Below are 24,346 nucleotides of genomic sequence, written 5' to 3'. Positions count from 1 at the left end.
AAAAGTTTCTGTAAAGGTGATACCGACCTCTCCATTGTTTATGTGTATGTGGTGTGGGGTATTGTTACAGGGAAGTAATTTTATTTTGCATCTCCAACCTAATACTCAATGGTTTTTCCTTGTTGGCCACCTTCTTCTTTCTCTCACTCGGGATTCAAAAACCATGCAGATTAAGGGGTAACTAATCTGCGCACACTCTGCGTTTTGTCTTTCCACTTGCATTTGTCTTCTATTTTAGTACTCACAGCAACACATTGCAGCTACATTCAACACTGAAATCAGTTTCTACTACCTAAGCTTCGAGGTCAGTCAAACTAGTACATTCCCAAGTGTTTGAAACCTTTAGGGAGCTTAATTTATCTGCCTTTCAAATATGGCAAACAGCTTAATAGCTGGGTGGATAACCACCCCAATCAGACCCCCCCCCCCAACATCTGGTATGTGAAACAATATTTGTACAGGCATGGGACCTGTGATCCCTTAAATCTACTAAAAAATCAATTAAGCATGAAATAGACCCAAAGGGATTCCCATGAATATAGATTATATATTAGTTAAGATCAAGTTCAAGGACCTGTTTTATTATTACAAAGAAAAATAAAAACAATTTTTAAAAATGTTAATTATTTTCATAAAATAGACTCTACGGGGCAGATTTACTAAGCTTGAATTTGCGCTAGCGTCCCCTTCACTCACATCACAACACTTCACCAAGCGTAGATTCGCCAGGACAACGCTAATTTGTTACTAAAATCCGAAGTTGTGTCCAGGGTGCTGAACGCTGGCGAAGTTGTGCTAGCATTACTGCGGCAAGCGAAGTTGCGATAGCGTTGCCTGATTTGCATACAGTGGGAAGTTAAAGTTGAATGGACGTAGTGCAGCCAATACATTACATTACACAAGCCCAGGAAACCTTAATAAGAATAAAATAAAAATAAATAAAAATAAAGTTATTATATTGCCCTACACATGATCCCAGTGTATAGTTTATGTGCCATATGTTTGGAAATGTAGGGGGGAAGCTGGGTACCCCAGAAAAAATGCATAATAAGAAAAAATTACCATTGGTTTTAATGCATTTGGACAAAAAGTCGCCAAAACAAAAAAGTTGCCATGACAAAAAAGTCCATTGACTTTAATGCATTTGGAGTGAGAAAAATTTGTTGCCTATTGACTTCCATGCGTTTCTCAAATCTTCACCATTTTGCAAACTTTTTCGCAGTTTTGCAAAACGAAACAAAATCGTTCATCACTACTGATTATCCTCTATGGTGTATATTATGTCACCCTCCCCGTTTCCTTATTGCTTTCTGGACCTTTTTCTGATATCTTCAAATGGAAAAATATACACTAGTATACAAGGCAAAAACTGGTAAAATAAGGTGGTTGTACATTTTACAAGAGAAATGAATTCACATTAAAAATGATCTTACTATTATAACCAAAGAATTTTGTATTGCCCCTAATGACTGTAGTCAGTTTCCTTGGCTCCCCCCTTAGAGAATGATTGGAATGGTATAAGGAGCATTTTTTGTTGAAGAATATCTTATGTTATGAAACATGACAGTATTTTGTGAAAGAATGCAGCTTTTTATTAAATAGTTTTTCCTGCCACACAAAAGCGACCAGTGGCCCAAAGAGCAAAATAATGTCATGGAGCACTGGAATAGAAGTTTCCATTTCTATATCATCTTCCATTCAATCAGGCATTGGAGCTCCAGCTATAACTTTGCAGAGTGATGGTTTTGCCCTTAGTAAGAAATAACTTTGAAACATAAATGCTCCCTGGCTTCGGAATTTATTTGGCTTGAAAAACAACAATAAACTTTGAGGATGGATCTTTCTAAGACTTTGGATGAAGCTTTCCATCATGGTTCATGGTTAGGTTCATTAAAAGTGAGCCTTGCACTCTAACAAATGCTTAAGGGTCATGGGCTGGACATGCTACTTATATATACTGAAAGTGTCTAACAATTTTTAAACAATATAAAGGTGCAACATAAAAAGTGCATTTTTTGGATGCAATTTGCCATGTTGTTTCTCCAAAATCCAAGTTTATGGCCACATGCAAACTGTGTTGTCCACAATTGTTTGTAAAATACCAAAACTCATTCCATTGCATTTTTCCTAAATTACGTGCAAATGTGCATAGCATCTTCAGAGCGGGGTTGGGGTAACTTCCGATGCAATAAGGTACTCAATATCAAATGCCATTAGCACTGAATTCACTAGAAGCGAGTCAGCAATGTCTATGGATGTAACCCTCTATGGGAGCCCAGGAATTATAGCCACATCTAGCATGGTGGTGATTTAAGGTTCCCCAGTCTCAAAAGCAACCTCAGGGGGTACATTGGTCCGTGGAGAAAATATATGGAAGAATGTTCAGGACCTGGGGTTTTGTGGATAATGGAACTTTTCCTTAATTGGGATCTTCTTACCTTAAGTCTACTAGAAAATCATGTAAACATGTAAACATTTTATTATTACATAGAAAAAGGAAATCACTTTTAAAAATTTGGCTTATTTGGATAAAATGGAGTCTATGGGAGATGGCCTTTCTGTAATTTGGAGCTTTCTAGATAATGGATTTACGGCTAATGGATCCCATACCTGTACCTTTAAAAAATAGGATGCCCAACTTTGTATCGCCAATACAAAAAAGACGCCATAAGAAAAGACGCCCACTGACTTTAATGCATTTGGACAAAAAAGTCGCTGAGACAAAAAAGTCGACCATTAGAAAAAACACCCATTAACGTTAATGCATTTGAAGTGAGAACCAATCTGTTGTGTGCGGAAAAGAAATAAATTGACGCCCATTAACTTCAATGTGTTTCGTGAATTTTTCGCCATTTCACAAATTTTTCTTCGAAATGAGACAGATTTGCTCTTCACTAGTGTCCTCTAATGTACAGTAATCATGTAGAGTAATCATGTCCCCTTGCAAAGCCCCTTCACTTGCATCAAAGCCCTGAAATTTGTATTGTTTCAGAACACACTGCACTTTTAGCTCACACTTTTGTATGCCTTGCTCTGTTGGATATATAATATAAGACATCGATTTTTCTTCTGTATCATATCATAACCTCTTACATTTATTTTAGAAGCACCATTGTGCGCTCTACCAGCAGGTAAACCTCCAAATAAAACCCTAACTGTAACTTAATGTAAGTCCGTAATTCTTCCTTTCTCCTATATTACTAATATACTGCGCTACATATTAGCAATTTTCTCTTGGCTCCGAGTAAATCTCCGAGGCCCAAGCAATGATTCGAGCAATAAGCAGCGTATGGTTTGAGTTACTGCAAATAAGGTTAGGGCTCATGCTGTAAACATGTCACAAGCTCCTCTGGGATCCCGCATCTTACATTTACTTTTAATCAGAAAGTAAATTGTTGGTAAGGCTGAACAAAAAGATGTATATATAGAAAGAGACCCAAGACTTATTATAAAACACCACTGTTTGCTGTTACCCTCTGCTAATAAGTTGTAATAAATCCACATATTGGATCCACCAGGAGATAATTAGGCTTGTGATTTACTCTTTTCATACCCAACTTCTTTCATTCATCATCTCAAAGCATTATTTGTTACTTTTCTCTTCCAGGCTCTGCTTCCCTGCCTTATTTATTTTTCCCTTTATTAATTGTATTTCATATTGCACCTTCTTGCTGCTGATTGAGAAAAAAGCACAGGAGAAATGAAGCTTACAATACCCAAGTACCATGTATCATCTAGGACCCTACACTGAAAATTCCATCCTCTAACCAGCTCTATCCCACTTCCATGAACACGTGTAAAATTAAACTGTAAAAATGACAGTTTATTTCTTTAAGTGGCCATACACTATAAGATCCACTTATTTGCTGAGGTTGCCAAATGAGAGGATCTTCCCCCAATATGTCTACCAAGGCATAAGGTGTGAGATATGAGGCTAATCTGATTGTTCTACCCTAGTGGAAAACGATTGGATTACAATCAACGGGACAAGAACCGCATCAACTAGCCAATGAGGTCCTCAAGATCAGACGGGTAAATCAAGCCTGCCCCACTGACATCTGGTCAATTATTGTCCAAATGTTGCTAAGGGAGGCCCATCAGAGGGCCCCATACACAGGAAGATAAACTGCTGAATCTGTCTAAAGTACCCGAATGGGCATCTTAAATCTGCCCTGGCCATCTTTACAGTATGTTTCCTATATTCTTCCTACAGCTTTTAATGCACATAGCTTAGGTTAGACATGACCAGGGGCATATGACTAGTGATGGGCCAATTTGCGCCGTTTCACTTCGCTGAAAAATTCACAAATTTCACGCGAAATTCGCGAAACTGCAAAAAATTCACGAAACGGCGCCAGTGTCCGTCTTTTTGCTGCCAGCAAATTTTCGCGCCCGTTTCACGAATTTATTCGCCGCAAATTCGCGCCTGGCGAATAAATTCGCCCACCACTACATATGACTGAACTTTTTACTTACAGAAACATAGGATTCCGTTAAGAGCCTCTTTTAAACAAATATTACTTACAAATACAGCTATGGGATCTGTAATCTGGAAACCTGTCCAGAAAGCTCCAAATTATGGCTGTCTCCCATAGACTCCATTTTATCCAAATAATCCAAATTTTTTAAATTATTTCCTCTTTCTCTCTAATAATAAAACAGTTCCATGTACTTGATCCCAACTAAGATATAACAAAGCCTTAGTAAAAGCAAAACCAGCCTATTGGGTTTATTTAATGTTTACATGATTTTCTAGTAGACTTAAGCTGGCCATAGATGCAAAAATAAAGTTGTATAAATCAAAGGTTTGTACAATTTTTGGCTTGTGTGTGGATCGTCCCAACATCTTTCGTACCATGGTGATCGGTCATTTAGTCGATCAGACAGGTTAGAAGATTTCTGATGGCTAATGAAAAATTTCTCTGCATATATTTCCTATCTGATGATATGGGTAACTGTCACTTCTAATTGTCGGACATAACTTTCACATTGCTGTCACGGCCAGAACATCGTCTGATTTGTTCTTTTACTACTTTACTCTTGAATGGTTAGTGGCAGGTTGGAAGATTGCAACATATGATCGTTTGTCAGATTCATTGTCCCATAACTGTAGTAATATTAGGTAATTTCATACAGGCCCGGATTTGTGGCGAGGCCACATAGGCCCGGACCTAGAGCGGCAAAAAATAGGGGCGGCATGCCGCCCAGCCGCATTATAGGGACGTGTGCGTCCCCATTCAATTACACCAGCAGCGCCGGCGCTTTTTCTCTGGCGCACTTGGAAGGGGAAGTGTAGGAAGGAGCTAGGACCGCGCGGCCGCCTGGTCGGACAGCGCGGCCTAGGGGCAGCCGGCAAACAAATCCGGCGCTGATTTCATAGGTCCTACAGGGCAAGATTATTTTGCCAATTTCAGATAATTGCTGCAAAAAACGTGATCTTAATTTTCACCTTTTCTTAAAGTTTTCTGAACTCAAATTTTCAAGATTAAGCAATTTAAAAGATTCAAATAAATAAAAAAAATTCAATATCAATTCAATATCAATTCAAAATCTAATGATAGCTTTACATATCCACGAGCGAAACTGCTACTTAAAGTAATAAGAATCAGATGAATTTCCTCCATTTCACTAAGCCTTATAATTAACATGAAAGCACTTTACCCAGTTCCACAGATCATGAATTATAACATCGCAAAATAAATTAATACAACATACGGTAAAGTGCTATAATTATGCATTCAGCAAGGCACTCACAAGGTATAAATTATAGGGGGTAAAAAAACTTTTTTATGAAAATAAGCATATACTTTCCACATAGCACTTCAGCACATTTTTCTATATAATTGTGCAACATACAATAACTGCGCAGGTCACAGATTTTTTAAAAAAATATTACATTTTATATAATCATTTTTTCCCATACAATTTAACACTTTCATTAGGTTCTACAGGCAGCACACCAAAGGGTTAACTCCTGTGTCCTGCGGTGATCAAGAGGAAGAGCTTCTTTACAAATTAGATCGAAAGAGATGTCTAAATATGTGCCTGAAAAGAACTAAACCTTTCAGGAATTCTGTTAACTTTTTCATTAATTGTCCCTGAAAGAACAAAGGGAGTAAAGCTTCTAAAGCTTCCCTACAAACTGGAGAATAAGGAGCCACCTGAATTTGTAGAACTTGTAGAGCTCACTCCACAAGCGGAGTTGCTACATCATGGACAGAAAGGTGTTATGTATATCCTCAGGATTTCTGTAACTTTAGTAATATTAGTTAATGTTAAATTTCATAGGTCCTACTCAAGATTATTTTGCCAATTTCAGTTAATTGCTGCAAAAAAAACTGTGATCTTCATTTTTACCTTTTCTTCAAGTTTTCTGAACTCAAATTTTCAAGATTAATCAATCGAAAAGATTCAAGTAAATAAAAAAATTTACCAACTGAGACCTGGCAAGCTTCTATAGAAGTCAAAGCTTCTAAAGCTTCCATTGCACAGTGGCTTACGGAGGTCGTTAAGCTTAAGTTTACCTACAAACTGGAGTATCAGGAGCCACCTGAATTTGTAGAACTTGTAGAGCTCACTCCACAAGAGGAGTTGCATCATGGGCAGAAAGGTGTTCTGCATATCCTCAGCATTTCTGCAAGGCGGTCACGTGGTCAAGTTGGCATACGTTTGCCAAGCATTACAAGCTAGACATCTTGTCCACTAAAGATACAGCCTTTGGCAGCAAAGTTCTACAGGCTGTACTTTCTGGAGCTTCTGACCCCCCACTATTAAGAAATCTAGCAATTTCCATTGTCCTGCCCGTAGGATCTAAAGGAAATAGAAAACTGGTCTACTTACCACTGAAATTTTTTTTTCCATTAGTCTGTAAGGCAGAACAACCTTCCCATAAATTAATAAAGTGTTGAAGCATTATTTGTTGTGTTTTTTGTGTATGGCTATGGAAAGAACATTCTGGGGGTGGGCTGATAGAGCCACTTTAAAGGAGAACCAAACCCTCATAAAAACACCTACCCCCCTACCCTACCCTACATAGCCCCCCTTCTGCCAACTCTGGTAATTGCCCCAAAGTCTTTACTTACCTCTCTTTGCAGATTCAGCACAGCAGAGCTCACAGACACCATCTTCCGGCGCTTCGGTAATCTTTGGGTCTTCTTCCTTCCCTTTGGCTATTTTCGTGACTTTCCCAGTCTCGCATGCACAGTTGTTCAGGACTGGAATATTGCTACAACTGCTCATGTGCCGATACAGCACTTACTTCTGAAGATTACCAAAGCGCTGATGATGGCCCCCATGGGCTGAATCTGCAAAGAGTAAAGACTTAGGGGCAATTACCAGAGTTTACACCTAGGCTGTGGGGCAGCAATGAGGGACTATATAGGGTAGGGAGTAGGGGTTTTTATGAATAAGGGGTTTGGTTCTCCTTTAAAGACGGCTAATTAATTATTTTTATGCTATCTGTCCTATCAGGAAGACACAGGAGTTAACCTCTTGGTGTGCTGTCTTACAGACTAGTGGAAAAGAAGATTTCAGCTGTAAGTATAGTGATTTTCTATATTTGCCTTGCCAATTCAAAAGGATTTTTGTAAATACTTTGTTAATTGAGAAAAAACTAAATTAGAGCTCAATATAGCTTATTTGGTAAACTTTTAGCCAGTCTACCTCATATTGTCATATGGTACTTTATGCTAGAAGGAATATTGTGAATGGGAAGGTCCACACAGGCAACACTGACAACTGGCAATAAAACAAATGGTTAAAGATGTTACAGATATAAAATGTACAAATGTACAAAATGTATCTTGAAAACAAGGAAAACTGTACCCTCTGTTCTCAAAATACACACCTCTGATATGATAATGGACTTGAGATCGTATCAGAGAGACCCTATTAAAAAATTAGAACTTTATCCTTTATTTTAGGCAGTCGCCTACACTTTAAGACAGCTAAGTGTGTATTTTCCTGACAGTTGAGTAACTGGGAAGGAGGTATCATAGTCCTAGTCTATAAAGGGGAAACCAACATGTGCTCGGTCTCTTTGGAGGTGGATGGTACTCAGAGCCTGGGTGGACGTAGGCCGTAGATAATGTGAGAATAGTTCTGTAATAGCTCACTCTAGGAGTTAGGATCATGGTAGTTATTGAGCAGCCTGATGTTCCAACGAGGAACGTAAAAGGATACGTAATCCAAGGGACTCAAGTATACAGACCTACTGGTAAATGTGTTTTGCCTACGTTCCACTTGAGGTTGGACTAAAGCAACAGAATTTTACTGACCACGATATGGGCAAGCACTTCTGGAAGTTCAGTCTGTGAGTTAACGCTGAAAAACTGTACTGTGTTGATTAAATCAACCTAAGAGCTTTAGTTCAACAACATCCTTCCCTTATGAAGGCTCATCCTTGAGATTAAAGCTGGCCATAGACGCAAAGATATAGTCACACAAATCGTAGTTTTGTAGGATTTTCGTATAGTTTGTGTGGATCGTCCTGACATTTGTCGTACCAGTCGTTTAATCGGTCGGACAGGTTAAACGATTTTTGTTGGCTAATGATAATTTCTCTGCATGTATTGCCTCTCTGACCATATCAATGGGTCACTAGAATTTAGTGGCAGATTGGAAGATTGGAGCATTACAATCTGCACATTTATGGCCACCTTAAGGGTCACATGTTTATTTGTATGGTTAACAGAAAGTTCCTGGAACACAATTTTTTTAAATGATGCATGTAAAACTATTAATTGTGGGAGGGACTACGTTCAAACAAATGAAAGATTTACCATTTGGTCAATTTGACTATTGAACACAAAGTATTTAAATAACCTTGGATACCTTTGCGGTTAAAAGGCATCTAATTATTTCTTAGGTTTCGATGCAGATACTGTATGAACTTTACCAGCTGAAGGCAAAGCATCTTCTAAGTGTTGTCAATATCCAGGACTGGATTTACATAGTGGGTTCCCCTAGGCCCACTGCCGTTCGTCACCCTTTATTCATGCAAATTTTCATAATTGGGACCTGAGCAATGTGGCTTGGGCACGGGAAATTAAAACAATTATTGTATCTTCTGTGCCTCCCCAGTGTTTTTGAACCAATGTGGGTGGGGTTAGGCAGAATGCCGCCACCCTAAAATCCTGCCACCCTGGGCCTGGACCTAGGTGGCCTTTCCACATATCCGGCCTGTCAATATCTAATAAAGAACCAATTCTTTTATTATACTCTCCGGGGCAGATTTATAAAGGGTTGAATTTCGAATAAAAAAAACTTTGTAATTCGAATAAAAAAAGACCAACCAAAATCTATTATAAAAATCAAAGTTTTTTTTTCGGGTGAATAGGCCATTTTCATTCAAATTCAAATAGTACGAATCAAAGTAATAGCACATTCGATTGAATTTGAATCAAAGTTTTTTAAAAAAAACAACTTTTTCAAAGTCCACCAATTGGTTTTAGAAGGTCCCCCATAGGCTAAAACAGCAATTTGGCAGGTTTTTGATGGCGAACGGTCAAAGTCGAAGACACAGTACATGATAAATTTCGATATTCAAATTTTCTAATTATTTTCAAAGTCAAATCGAATTTGGACTATTCCCTAGTCGAAGTACATAAAAAATAGCTCAAAATTCGATTTTTTTTTTTATTCGAATTATAACTTCAACTATTGATAAATCTGCCACTCCATGTTACGTGTATTGCACTGGAAGTTCGCTTGAGAGAAAATAATTAAAGGTTAATGGGAAAGAGAAATCAAACAAAAAGTGGCACCTGAGGAGGAGCAGAAATATACATAACCCCTCCTACTAATAAAGAGATATGTTACATATGTAGTACCTGCAGTATGCAACTTTGTCCATCAAGGTCAACTTTTTGCCACACGATTCAACTAAGAGAAAGCCAATTTGCCTCAAAATGGTAAAGAAAAAAAATCGCTTAGAGACCCCAAAAGCAGAATAGTCATTGGATTATAGAAGGATGAAAGACTCTGAAGAACCTCAGTCCACTCCATAGATCACTCTCCCCCTTCCCAAAACTGCACCATTGGTGACTCACCAAAAAACAGCTACAATGTTTCCTGGCTAAAATAAAAAATGGAGCACATTTGGATTGGTAGACACTAGGGATGCACCGAATCCACAATTTAGATTCGGCCCAACCCCTGAATCATTTCGCAAAAGATTTGACAGAATACCGAACCGAATCCGCATCCTAATTTGCATATGCAAATTAGGGATGGGAAGGGGAAAATATTTTTACTTCCTTGTTTTGTGGCAAAAAGTCATATGATTACCCTCCCACCCCTAATGTGCATATGCAGAAGGATTCAGCCGAATCCAAATCCTGCTAAAAAAAAGGCCGAATCCCAAACCGAATCCTGGATTCGGTGCATCCCTAGTAGACACCATATTAAGGTTCTTCTAATTGTAATCTTCCCACAGAAGCATGTGCAGTTGAAGTCAATATAGACCTTGCTTCACTTGTGCATACTCTGCAGTAGCCAAAGCAGTGTTAGACCCTGCCTGACAATCCTGCTGTGCTATTCTGCATTTTTAAGGCAGGAAGAGTTAGAAGAGTTGCTTGTTGGTGAGTCCCCAGTTGTGTGGTTTGGGAGGGCAAGAGGTCTGTGGAGGGGTTGTGTGGAGCAACATACAGTAGTTCACCTAAATCTTAACTTCAAGGATGATGTAGACAATAGTGATGGGCGAATTTGCACCATTTGCGCCGTTTTGCTTCGCCGAAAAACGGCAAAAAATTGCGAAACGGCAAAAAATTCACGAAACGACACCGGCCCCATTTTTTTGACACCGGCGCCCGTTTTTGACGCCGGCGCCCGTTTTTTCGGAATTTTTTTTTTGACGCCTACGAATTTTTGCCGCGAATTTGCGCCTGCAGAATAAATTCGTCCATCACTAGTAGACAATGCTGTTTCAAGACAACGTGCATAGTCTTACTTTTTGGTTTTAAACACTCAGATATCCTATTGTATGACTGTGTGACAGAACCCATCATTCTGTATCACTAATTGGGCACTAGGGCTTTGTTAGTTAAACTGCATCTTATAGGGAACATATTCTGTACCACCGGACATTGAGTTTAAATTTGAAGAAGACGAACCCCGTTATGATAACAAAATGAATGCACTCAGGATATTAGAGAAAATTGTGTAAGAAGCAGCGCCAACAGATCAACAGAGATATTTTTTCAGATACCGATCAACATTTGTACAATTGCAATCCATGCCACAGACTTCTTTGATAGAGTTCACAGAGTCACTGAAATACATAGAGGGGAGAAAAATCTAGGGAGGTTGGTTTGATGGATTTTTTCAAAGCTAAGTAGAGATACTTTAGCCGTTGTAAGAAAGATTCTCTCATCTCTCCTCTCAAATGAAATTGCTTTAAATTATTCTAAAAGTTTTTCTTTTACATTATACAGGAGCATCTACAGTATGAGTCTTGTTGGTGGATTGGTTTCATTCCAAAAATATAGATGAGTTTTACAAAAATGTTTGTTCTGTGGAAGGTATTTGCTCATTTGGGCAACACCGATTATCGTCTCATTCACACTGCATTGAATTTGACTAGTCAGGTCATTTTATGGACACAAGTTTGATGTAACTTACTTTTTTTTCTTTTCATTTAAGAAAAAAATATTTAAAATGTAAGCTTCATTCCAAAATCTGCATTTTTTGCTTCAGCTGCTTTATACATGTTGCTGTTCACAAAGCCCTGAATTTATTAACTAATAATTAATTTGTGGTGAAATTTTGCATTTCGCCATCTGCTATTTTTTCCTTTAATCGTTGGCAAAAATTGCCACGGAAAATGTCGCAAAAAAAGTCGCCAAGACAAAATTGTCACCATAAGAAAAAAAATGCCCATTGACTTTAATGCATTTGGACAAAAAAGTCAGAGACAAAAAAGTCAGAGACAAAAAAGTCAGAGACAAAAAAGTCAACGAGACAAAAAAGTCGCCACAAGAAAAATGCCCATTGACTTTAATGCATTTGGAGTGAAACATTTCTTGTGCATAAAAATATTTTGACGCCCATTGACTTGAATGCGTTTTGCAAATTATTCAGATTTACGGATTTGCTCATCACTATTCATTAACTTAGATCAACAGTTAGGGGATTTTACTAAAATCCAAATGTTTCTCATTATTTTATTAAAACCACTTTACACAAACAAACTCACAATTTTACCTTATTTATCAATAAACTCATTTGAAAAATATGTTGTGGCAAAAGACTCTATAAAATCTCGCTAAAATCGTGCAAATTTGTTTTTTGAAAAGTGTGATTTTTTTTTTTTAATTTTTTACCTGAAAACTCAGATTGAGATTATCCTATGAAACCCAGGTCAGATCATGAAATCTTCCGATTGTAAAAGGGACGTGTGCCATTAGCTTCTACATGACCTCAGCAGGTTTGAGATGGAGTATTTTTTGATTGATATTTTTAGCAGCCTCTGGGTATAAAACTCCTTTAAAACTACAATCAGGAAAATTTGGACTTTTGTAAATAACCCTCTAAGTGTACATTGTGTAACCATGCACAAACTCCAGAGAATGAGATTGGAACCTCTAATTAGTCTTTTTATCTCCCCCTGTATGCATCAACGCCAACTGAAATTGAACTTATCAAAAAGAAATAGATTATTTTTTCACCAATACCTGGTTCTCCTCCCCCTTTACTATTACTACTGGTTGTAAATGTAATTCACCTCTGTCTGCTCAGTATACTGTCTAGGTTAATCTGACACTTCCCTTTCCTTTTCTCATCGTGTCAACACCTCGTAAAAACCCATTCGCTTTTTTCTATGCAATACTGAGGAGATCCATCCCTTCTTCTCAGAAGCCAGCATAGTAAAAGCGTAAAAATAAAGAATTTATTTTTATAATGTAAATAGTTAGGCTATGCTGTAGTGCAGCCAGCATTTGGCACCAAGTCCACCTGAGAACCTATATAAGACAGTGGGTGTAATTTATAAAGTTAGTGCAGCGCATATTTATTCCTAAATGGTTGAATTGCTGGTGTTTTTTCCTGAACGCAAAAATATTGCACTGCTTTGTCTGTCTTTTCGTTTATTGCGAATTCGCATTGCTAAATTTTCGCAAATGGCTCGCAAAAAAACGGTGCAAAGCTGTTGTGCACTGAATTAACATTGGCAGCAATATAAATTCTCAATTTGAAAAATTGTTCATCATTTGCAATTTTTGTTTTTTATTTAATAAATTTCATTTATTTTTATTTGAAAAACTCATGGCCATTCGCAGTGCAAAAAAATTAATTTGCAATTCTGTTTGCACACTCTTATCCAGCTTTATAAATATAACCATGGGCAGGACAAATATATTCACTATGAAAACCAATCCGCCCTGGGCAAAGTTTAGAAATGAGTAGGCTTGGGTGAATTTGACCCATTTCATTTCGCCAAAAATGCGCTGCCGGCAAAATGACGCCGACGTCCATTAAAGTCAATGGGCATTTAAAAAATGTTGACGCGCTGCAAATTTTTTTTTGACGCATGATGCCATTCAACTCTATGGCGAAACAACACGAAAAATTCGCACATCCCTATAAATGAGCCCCAATACCTCGCTGGGGCACTTCCTCTTTTTGGCCTGTAAGATCTAGCAGCAGCAGACTGAAGTGGCCAGATCTTGGGAAAACCTAGGGATAGCTAGCGGATAGCAGTGGCAAGTTCACTGTAGGAGTGAAATTCAGAGAGGGCTAGTGAGCATAGACAGCTCGTTTTCCCGACAAAGAGTAATCAGGCCCAGATTTGTGACGAGGCCACAAAGGCCCGGGGCCTAGAGAGGCAAAATATTAGGGGCAGCATGCTGTCCAGCCTCTTTTTGAGGAGCACTACCACTGTGAGGCCTAGTGGTGCCAGCGCAGGAAATTAAGCCCCGGGAGTAATAGTTTGGGCTTGAGCCCTGAAGTAGGGATGTATCAAATCCACTATTTTGGATTCGGCTGAAACCCGAATCCTCCGTGAAAGATTTGGTCAAATACCGAACTGAATCTGAATCCTAATTTGCATATGCATATTAGGGGTGGGAAGGGGAAAAATGTTTTACTTTCTTGTTTTGTGCCAAAATGTCATGTGATTTCCCTCCCACCCCTAATTTGCATATGCAAATTAGGATTCGGATTCAGTTCGGCCGGGCAGAAGGATTCAGCCGAATCCGAATCCTACTGAAAATGGCCAAATCCTGAACCGAATCCTGGATTCGGCGCATCCCTACCCTGAAGTGATTGTGCTCAGGTGTAGGTTAGCAGAGAGCCTATGGAAGAAGCTTGGGCATTACATGTGAGGTTGCGGCAGAGAATTGGGGAATAGGTTCAATACACCTTATAATGTACAGAGATAAGTATCACTCTGTACTAAGCACAGTTCATTTGCACACTATAATTGTATATTGACAGCTGAATATGGTCATTATGATATAAATGAATAAAGCCCTGATGGTGTATTTTTTAATATACATTTTAATATTTAATTCATACTGCACTGCAACAATCTGCACTCATTTTGCATCCTTTCCCACAAGGCATTTTCAATCGACATTATGAATCCTTCTGCTTCATTGTTTGGTACAGGCAAGTCAATTGTGCAGGATAAATAAAACACAGCTTTACTAAAAATAATACGGCTCAAATGGTGATTGTCAGCAATTCACCTGAATCATAGGCATTATAGTATCTAGAATAATCCTATATAAAGGGAAATAACAAGACTGCTCCTGGTGGAGCTTATTTCAGGCAGATTATAGACTGGAAAGCCTTCATTTATACCAGGCAGTTCATTGAACCTTGCCTGTTGTCTAATCCATTACTCTGCTAATAAGAAAAGGTCACCAAAATCTGACACATTCCCCATTAGAGTAATAAATTGCCATTTGCTCAGTCTGTTAGCAAAACATTTAGATTATTTATATTCTAGACATTTTTAATTTGTCACTGCTGAATTCTGCTCTAAAAATGGAAGACTGCATTGCATCTCCACCAGAGAGCAGTTAGGAATTTGACTGTATTGATTTTCTAACATAAAATAAGACATAATAGACAGTGTAACAATACAATGCAACAGTAGCTTGTACTTGATCCCAACTAAAATATAATTAATCCTTATTGGAGGCAAAACCAGCCTATTGGCTTTATTTAATGTTTTAAATCATTTTCTAGTAGACTTAAGATATGAAGATCTTAATTACAGAAAGATCCATTATCTAGAAACCCCTAGATCCCAAGCATTCTGGATAACAGGTCCCATAACATATATGTTTGGATGAGTTTTTATTTTGGTTACACAGCTTTCTTCCAAATACAAAAAGCTAATATTGAGGTTGCTATAAACCCATTTAGAGTGAACCTTTGTGATTATGGTCACCTGTGTTCTGGGCCACTTCAAGCTGATCCAATTGTTTGACCCTCGGAATTATCCATTAAGCATACATCTATGCCTGTCTAAGCATACTGAATACCAGGCCAGTTGAGGTGTTCCTTCGTTCCCCCAAATGCTTTGCTACCTCCTAAAGATCACCTTGCACCTTGGCTTAATGACTGGCCCACAATAGAAAGCTTTGTGTTAATAATTCATGTAAGCAAAAAACCCTACAGAGTAGTTTGTTAATAAAGAATAAGTATTATAAACAAAGTCTGAAAAGTTTTCTATATTAGTCAGCACAACTAAAAAAGATAATGATATTAAAAAAAGGTTTTTTCTTATAATTGTCTGAAAAACTCGAATTTTGAAAAGTTAGATTAGGGGGCCCATTTACTTAGTTCGAGTGAAGGAATAGAATAAAAAAAACTTAGAATTTCGAATGTTTTTTTTGGCTACATCGACCATCGAATTGTCTACTTCGACCTTCGACTATGACTTTGAATCGAACGATTCGAACTAAAAATCGTTTGACTATTCGCCCATTCGATATTCTAAGTACTGTCTCTTTAAAAAAAACTTCGACCACCTAGTTCGCCACCTAAAACCTACCGAAGTCAATCTTAGCCTATGGGGAAGGTCCCCATAGGCTTAGCAATCTTTTTTTGGTCGAAGAAAAATCGTTCGATCAATGGATTCAAATCCTTCAAATCGAACGATTTTTCGTTCGTTCGATCGTTCGATCGAACGAATTGCGGTAAATCCTTTGACTTCGATATTCGAAGTCGAAGGATTTCCATTCGGCAGTTGAATATCGAGAGTTAATTAACCCTCGATATTCAACCATAAGTAAATTTGCCCCAAAGTGTTTTATTTTTAAAGCTAGATAACTCAATATACCTTTCCTGGCTAAAAGGCATCCCACCCATTGTAAACCTATCCATAGAATTAGCCATCATCAATCAATCACAAACCTCTGGTTAACAATAAACGTCTTCATAAAATTGTTCAAGTTCAGTGAAATTCTTAGGTCAGTTCACAATTTTTTTACACAACATATGCCATGAATGGGTCACTAAAGTTAATTTACCCTTTGTTATTTATCCATACCACTGATGCTTTGGTTGAGTGCTTTGGGTCATTGCCTTGCTGAAAGGTTAACTTCCTTCCCATATTAAGATTTATGGTTGATGGCTTTAGGTTTTCCTTGGAGAATTGTCTACTTTACATCATTTATTGTTTGTTTTACCCTGAGATATGTCCTAGTATCTGCCAAAACAATCATTGGTACAACACACTATCCAGCATACTTCATAATAAGACTAGTGTTTGTATAATTTATACATTAGGATAATGGAGGTTGAAAGGAAAATTAATCAGGACAAATTATCAAGAACAAGAGTTTGTAATTACTCAGTTTCTCCAAAATGCAACTAGGTTGTACCATAAAAATTTTTTTTTTCCATTTTGTATAAACAGTTTTGGAAAAATGTCTTATCTGGTAATAGCTTTAGGGTTGTCAGATCACAAAATATTTTGGCTACGGAATGCATGGAGTATCCCTTTATACAAGTCAAAGCAGGACCATTACATTGGTCATCTGTTTGGGGAAAACCCCCTGTTTTTATTAACAACCATAAATAGTGATGGGCGAATCTCTCCCATTTCAATTCGCCGGAAAATGTACGAATTTTCCAAAAAAATTCACGAAACGTCGAAAAATTTATGAAATTGGAAAGTTCACAAAAAATTTGTGTGGTTGAATGTTTTCACGAAAAAATAGAGCAATTAGAAAGTTTTCACAAAAAAATTGAGCAATTCGAACCTTTTCACGAAAAAAAAAAAAATCAATTTTCACCGGCAAATTTTTCGTGGGAGATTCGCAAATTTATTCACCGGCAGCAAAACGTGGGAATTCTCTGCGAATTAGTGCCAGGCCGATTTATTCGCCCATCACTAATCATAAAAACAGAAAAATTGCACAATCAAGTGTTCTTTTTAAATCTTCATACATTTCTTAGTTTCCAACCATGATTGTTATGCCGAAAGCATACAAATCAGGCATATGATGCTGGGACAAGATCAATGATCTACAAGAAAATCTTGAAAATTCTTTTGTTTTTGGTTTTAACGTATTGCCAGAAACCAGAACAAAGACAACAGAGATTTTCATTGAATTCTTTTTTTTATTTAAACATGAGTTAAAGCGGCAACATTTATTCTTATATTACATACATGGCTCACAACATACACACAACAGAGCTGGCACAGAACATACAACACCCCATACACCATGCTTCCGGTCACGTCTTCTATTTAGACACAACAAACCACATCATGACAACAACAGAATAAATATATCTTATTATTTTTAAAAAAAATTCAGTATTATGCTAGACTGTAATAATTATAGATGTTTCCCCTTTTTCTCAGCTTACCTTCAAGAGAGTCTTTGAATTCAAAGAAGCTCATCCAAAATTCCCAAAATGTTAAACATTTTTTTCCATAAACATTTAAAACTTTTTATGGAGTAATGGACAAACACCGCTTTAGATTACATTACTGTAATTCTTCTTTGAGAAACTTTTCAAAATAGTTATGCACAAAAGGATTAGAATTGGTCTCTGTTAAGGAAAATTTTAAACATTACATTCAATGGCAATGAGTAGGGGGCCCTACAAAATAGTTTTTAATCAACCAAAATTTGTATTTAAGCAGGGTGGAGTGAAGAAACAAACTGCTACTGCTTCATTAAAAGTCCATTTCCATGCATAGTACATTGAACAGGCTCTTTAAAATTAAATAAAATAAATAAATAAGAGATTTTTATAACTTCAGCCTAAAACTAATAATTTAGTTGAATTAATAGTCACATTGTTAAAATAAAGAACAATGCAGTTACCTGCTGCATGTAAAGAACATGTTTTCCCAACTATATACCTATGAGTGAAGATTGGCATATTAAGTGACTTGTTTGAGATAAATTACCATCTATTTATGAGAACCTTGTAGTGACGTTGCCATTGTTGACTATGCCATAAGCCTTTGCTTAAGGAAAGTGATATTCAAGATCAGTCATGTAATATAATGCAACCTTCAAGAGATCAGTTCATGGTAATGACTTAGACATATTTTTGGAATATTGACGTTTGTTGTTTAAAATAGAATCACTAAGAGAAAAGATGTGTTATTATTAACAATAACCACAATATTCTAGGTTCAGATTTACCGGCAGAATAGTCAAATTGAAAATTCAAATTTTTAATTTCGAATTTCCAGTTTATCTTAGGGGCCGATTCACTAACTTCGAGTGAAGAATTCGAAGTAAAAAAACTTCGAATTTTTGTGCTCCTCGACTATCGAGCAAAAACGCTGCGACTATTCGCCCATTCGATAGTCGAAGTACTGTCTCTTTTAAAAATACTTTGACTGCCTACTTCGCCACCTAAAACCTACCGAATTGCTTTAAAAGCCTATGGGAAAGTCCCATAGGCTTGTTTTCCAAGTTTTCGATCGAATGAAAATCCTTCGAGCGAATATTCGTCTGGCGAATAGTCGCCAATTAGACTATTCGCCAGCACGTAAATTCGCCCGAATTGCCTATTCGATTCTATTCGATTCTATTCCCCAGTCGAATTTCGAGGGATTTAAACTCTCGGAATTCGACCCTTGATGAATTTGCCCCTTAGTGTATTTCGACTAGGGAATAGTCCAAATTCGATTCGAGGTTAAAAAAAATTTGAAATTCGAATTTCAAAATGAATCATGTACTGTCCCTTTAAAGGGGTTGTTCACATTTGAGATAACTTTTAATATGTTGTTGAGAGGGATGTTTTGAGACAATTTGCAATTGGTTTTAATTTTTTATTATTTAATGTTTTTGAGTTGTTTAGCTTTTTATTCAGCAGCTCTTCAATTTTAAGCAATCTGGTAATAAAAAGTAACAATAACAATACATTTGTAGCCTTACAGAGCATTTGCTTTTTAGAAGGGGTGAGCGACGCCCATTTGAAAGCTGCACTGAGTTAGAAAAAGTCAAATAACTATAAAAAAAAATGATGAAGACCAATTGAAAAGTTGCTTAGAATTCTATAACATGCAAAAAGTTACCTTAAAGATGAACCACCCCTTTAAGAATACAATTCCACTATTTGCCATCTAAAACCTGCCGAATTGGTGTTTTAGCCTATGGGGGACCTTCTACAATCAATTTGGAGTTGTTTGGTGAACTTTTGAAAATCAAATTTTTTTTTTAAATTTTGATTCAAATTTGATTCTAGTTTGCAGGATGATCCTATTCACCTGAATTTAAAAAATTAGAATTTTTTTTAGAATTTTGAGTTTAAGGGAGTATATAAACTCCCATAAACTCTAAATTTGACCCTTGATAAATATGCCTCTTAGTTTTCTGTATGCAGAAGCTGATCAGAAAAGCAAATATTAAAAAAAAAACCACAATAAAATGAATAATCAAAACATAGTGCAAAGTTGCTTAGATTACATCTGTCTACATTTCACTACAAAGTCAATTACAGACAACTAAGATAAAAGAATTGCATAAAACAGTTTACAAGAGAAAAGCCACAAACTCATTGCAACAGTACAAAAATTGAAATGTGCTTTACTGGGCCTTTCCTTTGATAAAAAAGTTTTATACTGTGTCCTTGAATCTTGGTTGGGGGACTGCATGATTTGTTCTATGATGCTGCAAATGTTTTAGATAAGATTTACACTAAAATTCTTGGTTAAATATATGATATTGTGCGCCTTCAATATTTAAGGAAATGGTGCTTCTCCATCATTGAATCATTTGCCAATTTTGCATAGTTAAGACCCTACTGACATTATGCAGAAATCAAGAACCACCTTCAATCCACTTCAAATACTGCTGGGTTTCTTCATCCCAAAAACATGGCTACAGAAAATTTGGAATTCAGGTTTATCTTTGCCCCCTGCAGCCAGATTGCCAAATGCAAGGAAGGCCGTTACTTTCAAATGTGCAATTTGTAGTCTACTTGTTATTTGCATAGCGCCAACAATCTTCCTACAACACCCAATGCAATAGGAAAACTTTAAAATTGCTCATTTTTTAAAAAAAAAAAGTGCAAATTTGTTTACTTTAGTGACTGTAGTTATTATGGGAAGATTTAATAAAACAATTCTTATTTTTCCCTCAGGCATGCTCTATTGCATATAAAAAGTCTAGTCTACATGTATATGCAACATACATGAATATATACCTTTTAACACTAAAGGGAAGATGAATAAAGTTTCATTATTTTTCTATGAGTACCCTTGCATTATTTTAGTCTTGCAGGATATACTTGTACAACCTAGGAACATCATGGAATTCAAATGTTCAAAGCTAAAGAATCTGATTAAAGAGCCAGTGGGCAAAAGAGACATTTTTTCAAAACAATAGTGTTAAAAAAAGTATCAAAAATGTCACGGATACCAATTTTAAATTTCTAGGAAAATGTTAAGATGGCAAGAATTTCAGTTCAGTCTTCTTAAATAAAACCGGTTTTTAAAGTGTTTTTAACTAAATTTAGCAAAAGAAGGAAAGAAGACAGAAATTATGAAGTTACATCATGTTTGTATAACCCCATGTCAACGAGAGTTTGATAACATGGTCAAGTTTTAGGCAATTCTTTTCATGTCATTGAAAATATTTTTTGTTTTTTTAACACTTTCAAAAACTGGACTCCTTTGTGGCCAAAGGCAAGTTATCAAAACCTAGTAAAATCTCACAGACAACATGTTATTCTTTCTAGAAAAGCTCTGTGCCAAACGCCATCTAAAATCTGCAGTTTTATATTTTAATTATATTAAATAAAGGTATAATGACAGGCTAAGAAGTTCATAATCTGCTTTTGACAAACACTCAGGGGCAGATTTATCAAAAATCGAATGTGATTTTTTTTTCCGCAAGTCAAATTTTTTTTGCATCCAAACTCATACATTCAAGTTATATTTTCAAAAAACTCGAATGTCTGTGAGCCAATGATAAAAAAAATTCAAAAAAAATGTAAAAATTTGTTTTTTATGCTAAAATTAGATCAATTTGAGTTTTTGGGACATAAATCCAATCATTAGGTTTTTTTCCCCATTGTATTTTCATGTGAGTTTTTAACATTCTGATTTTTATGAACAAGAAAACATTCGAGATTCAAGTTCATCTGAGGCAGAAAACCCCTCACACAAATTTGAATGTAGGGAAGTGATATCTACATATGGTTATTTTAATTTGAAAGCACTGATTTCACTTTTTCATACCTTTTGTTTTTTAATATATTGCCTACAACCAAAATGCTTGTGCATCAAGAGTTTCATCATGTTATTTTAGAGCAGCTAATTGTCTACCAAAATTCCTTGTTCATACTGTAAATGTGACAGTTGATATCAAAATTCTAACTTTAGCCTAAATTCATTTTTGTTAAAATTATTTCATGATTAATAGTTATGATAAATCCCTAGTAATATTGTTAAATAATTGAATTCCATATTTTAAAACATATTTATAATTTTTTATTATATTTTAGAGAATATGTTACTGTATTGTTTTCAGTCCAAAAAAATGTTTTTTGGTTCTCCGAGATTTGAATAACCAGTGACACGCTGCAATTATTACTAATAACCATAAAACACTAGTGGGGAATGTAAGCAAACAGTTAAGACAGGCCTAACATTTTCTTCCTTTGTTCATACTAGAACTCAATAAAATCAATAGAACTCAATAAAATCTTGAGAAACAATTTTAGACCAAATCACATTCAAGCAGGCCTTAAAACATGCTCTATGCAAAATTGCAAATTGTTTTACTCAAACGTTTATTCATTAGTGTTTCTTACATACAATCCCCTATAGGTGAGTTTTAATCAACAATACTGAGTAATGAGTCATTAGTTGGTTGATCAAATTTAGAAGAAGAGATTATCAAAAGCCCAGGATGACACAGGCCTAAAGGAAGCTTTAATGTTCCATCATGCTGTGGGGCTGTGTGACTAGTTCAGGGACTACTGGGGTAAAGTCAAGGGCCGGAGGAATTCAACCCAATATCAACAAATTCTTAAGGATAATGTTCAAGCATCAGTCACAAAGTTGAAGTTACGCAGGGGCTGGATATTCCAACAAGACAATGACCCTAAACACACTTGGAAATCTACAAAGACATTTATGCAGAGGGACAAGTACAATATTCTGGAATGGCCATCACAGTCCTCCGACTTGAATATCATCAAAAATCTATGGGATGATTTGAAGCAGACTGTCCATGCTCGGAAGCCAACAAATTTAACTGAACTGGAGAGATTTTGTATGGACGAATGGTCAAAAATACCCCCATCCAGAATCCAGACACTCATCAAAGGCTATAGGAGGCGTCTAGAGGCTGTTACATTTGCAAAAGGAGGCTCAATAAGTATTGATGTAATATCTCTGTTGGGGTGCCCAAATGTATGCACCTGTCTAATTTTGTTATGATACATATTGCATATTTTCTGTTAATCCAATAAACTTTATGTCACTGCTGAAATACTACTGTTTCCATAAGACATGTTATTTATTAAAAGGAAGTTGCTACTTTGAAAGCTCAGCCAATGATGAACAAATCAAAGATTAAGGGGGGTTCCCAAACTTTTTCATATGACTGTATTTAGAAACTGACCTACTTACAACTACTTTTTCAATTGTTTTTGAAGATTTTTTGTCAAGGTCGCTTCTGACCACGAACTGAGTTTTTAAATATTTGGGAATGTAGGGACAATATTTAATTTACTTGTTTATGCATTTTTACCTTAAAATATATTTATATTTGTATATACATTAAAACCTAAATCATCATGGCTTGTTCCATTATGCAAATAAATACAATTATGTTAACTATTACTGTGTGCCACAGAGTATTGTTTTTTTTTTAGTTAATAGAATTCCTTTTAAAATCTTGAAATATTGAAATGATGAATGTTTTACATGTTTGCGTATTTTAAGGAAATTTATCTAAATCTATATAAATTTATGGATATAGGGTAGCGAACTGAACCCTAAATAAGTAGGACACGGGTTAAGTCAGATTTGGGTGAATGCACCTTTTAAAAAATAGGGGTTTAGAAGTCAAATGGGTTAAACAATGTTTTGCACTGCCTCACCAAGGGTTCTTTATTTTATCTTCAGTTGCTCTAGTGATATACTTATAGGTATATATAAGTGCATGTGTTTTAAGAAATGTAATTTAAGGGGATCCGTCTCCCAAAAAAATTATTCAAAATCCTATTTTATCACATTAGTCATGCAAAATGAATTTTAATTACACTTTATAAATTATTTGAATCTTGTTTCCTTCAGTCTGGGAGCTCATAATTAAAACAAGAAGGCAGGAGCCATTTTGTGGACACTGTTATTAAGACAGGCCTTGTATCATCTCAAAATCTTTTTTTGTGCACCAGAATGGAGGACCTGATGTCCATCCCCATGCCCTGGCTACTAAATGAAATGGTAAAGAGAACTGGGGGAATGTGGGGAGAGCAGTGACATCTAGTAAGTGCTAAATGGAAAGTGAAAGTAATTGTCTGCCCCGCCTCTATGCCTAAGGCATAGAGGAGGGGCAGGCAATATTTGATTGACAGCTGAAATTTTTAAATATGTTTACAACAGCTATGAATGCTTTAATTAAAAAAAAATTGGATGTCATGTTTTTATTTGAAAAAGACTTTTATTATACAGCGTTTTATGTCTAGGTGATAGGTCCACTTTAAGACCATAGTTTTATGTACTGACCTAAAGTTGACCCATTTTTGACTATATGTAGCACTGTTTGAAGAACATTTAAATAAATTACACACCGTAAACTAGAATTCATGTTCAGTACGTTTCTATTTGTAAATCATCTGAACTTTCATAAAAATGTTAACACAATTAAATTCAACTTTAGTGCATGTTTTTTGCTAAAAAAAAAAAAAA

Source organism: Xenopus laevis, chromosome 1S (genome assembly GCF_017654675.1).
Source record: "Xenopus laevis strain J_2021 chromosome 1S, Xenopus_laevis_v10.1, whole genome shotgun sequence".
NCBI lineage: Eukaryota > Metazoa > Chordata > Amphibia > Anura > Pipidae > Xenopus > Xenopus laevis.
This window is presented reverse-complemented; position numbering follows the sequence as displayed.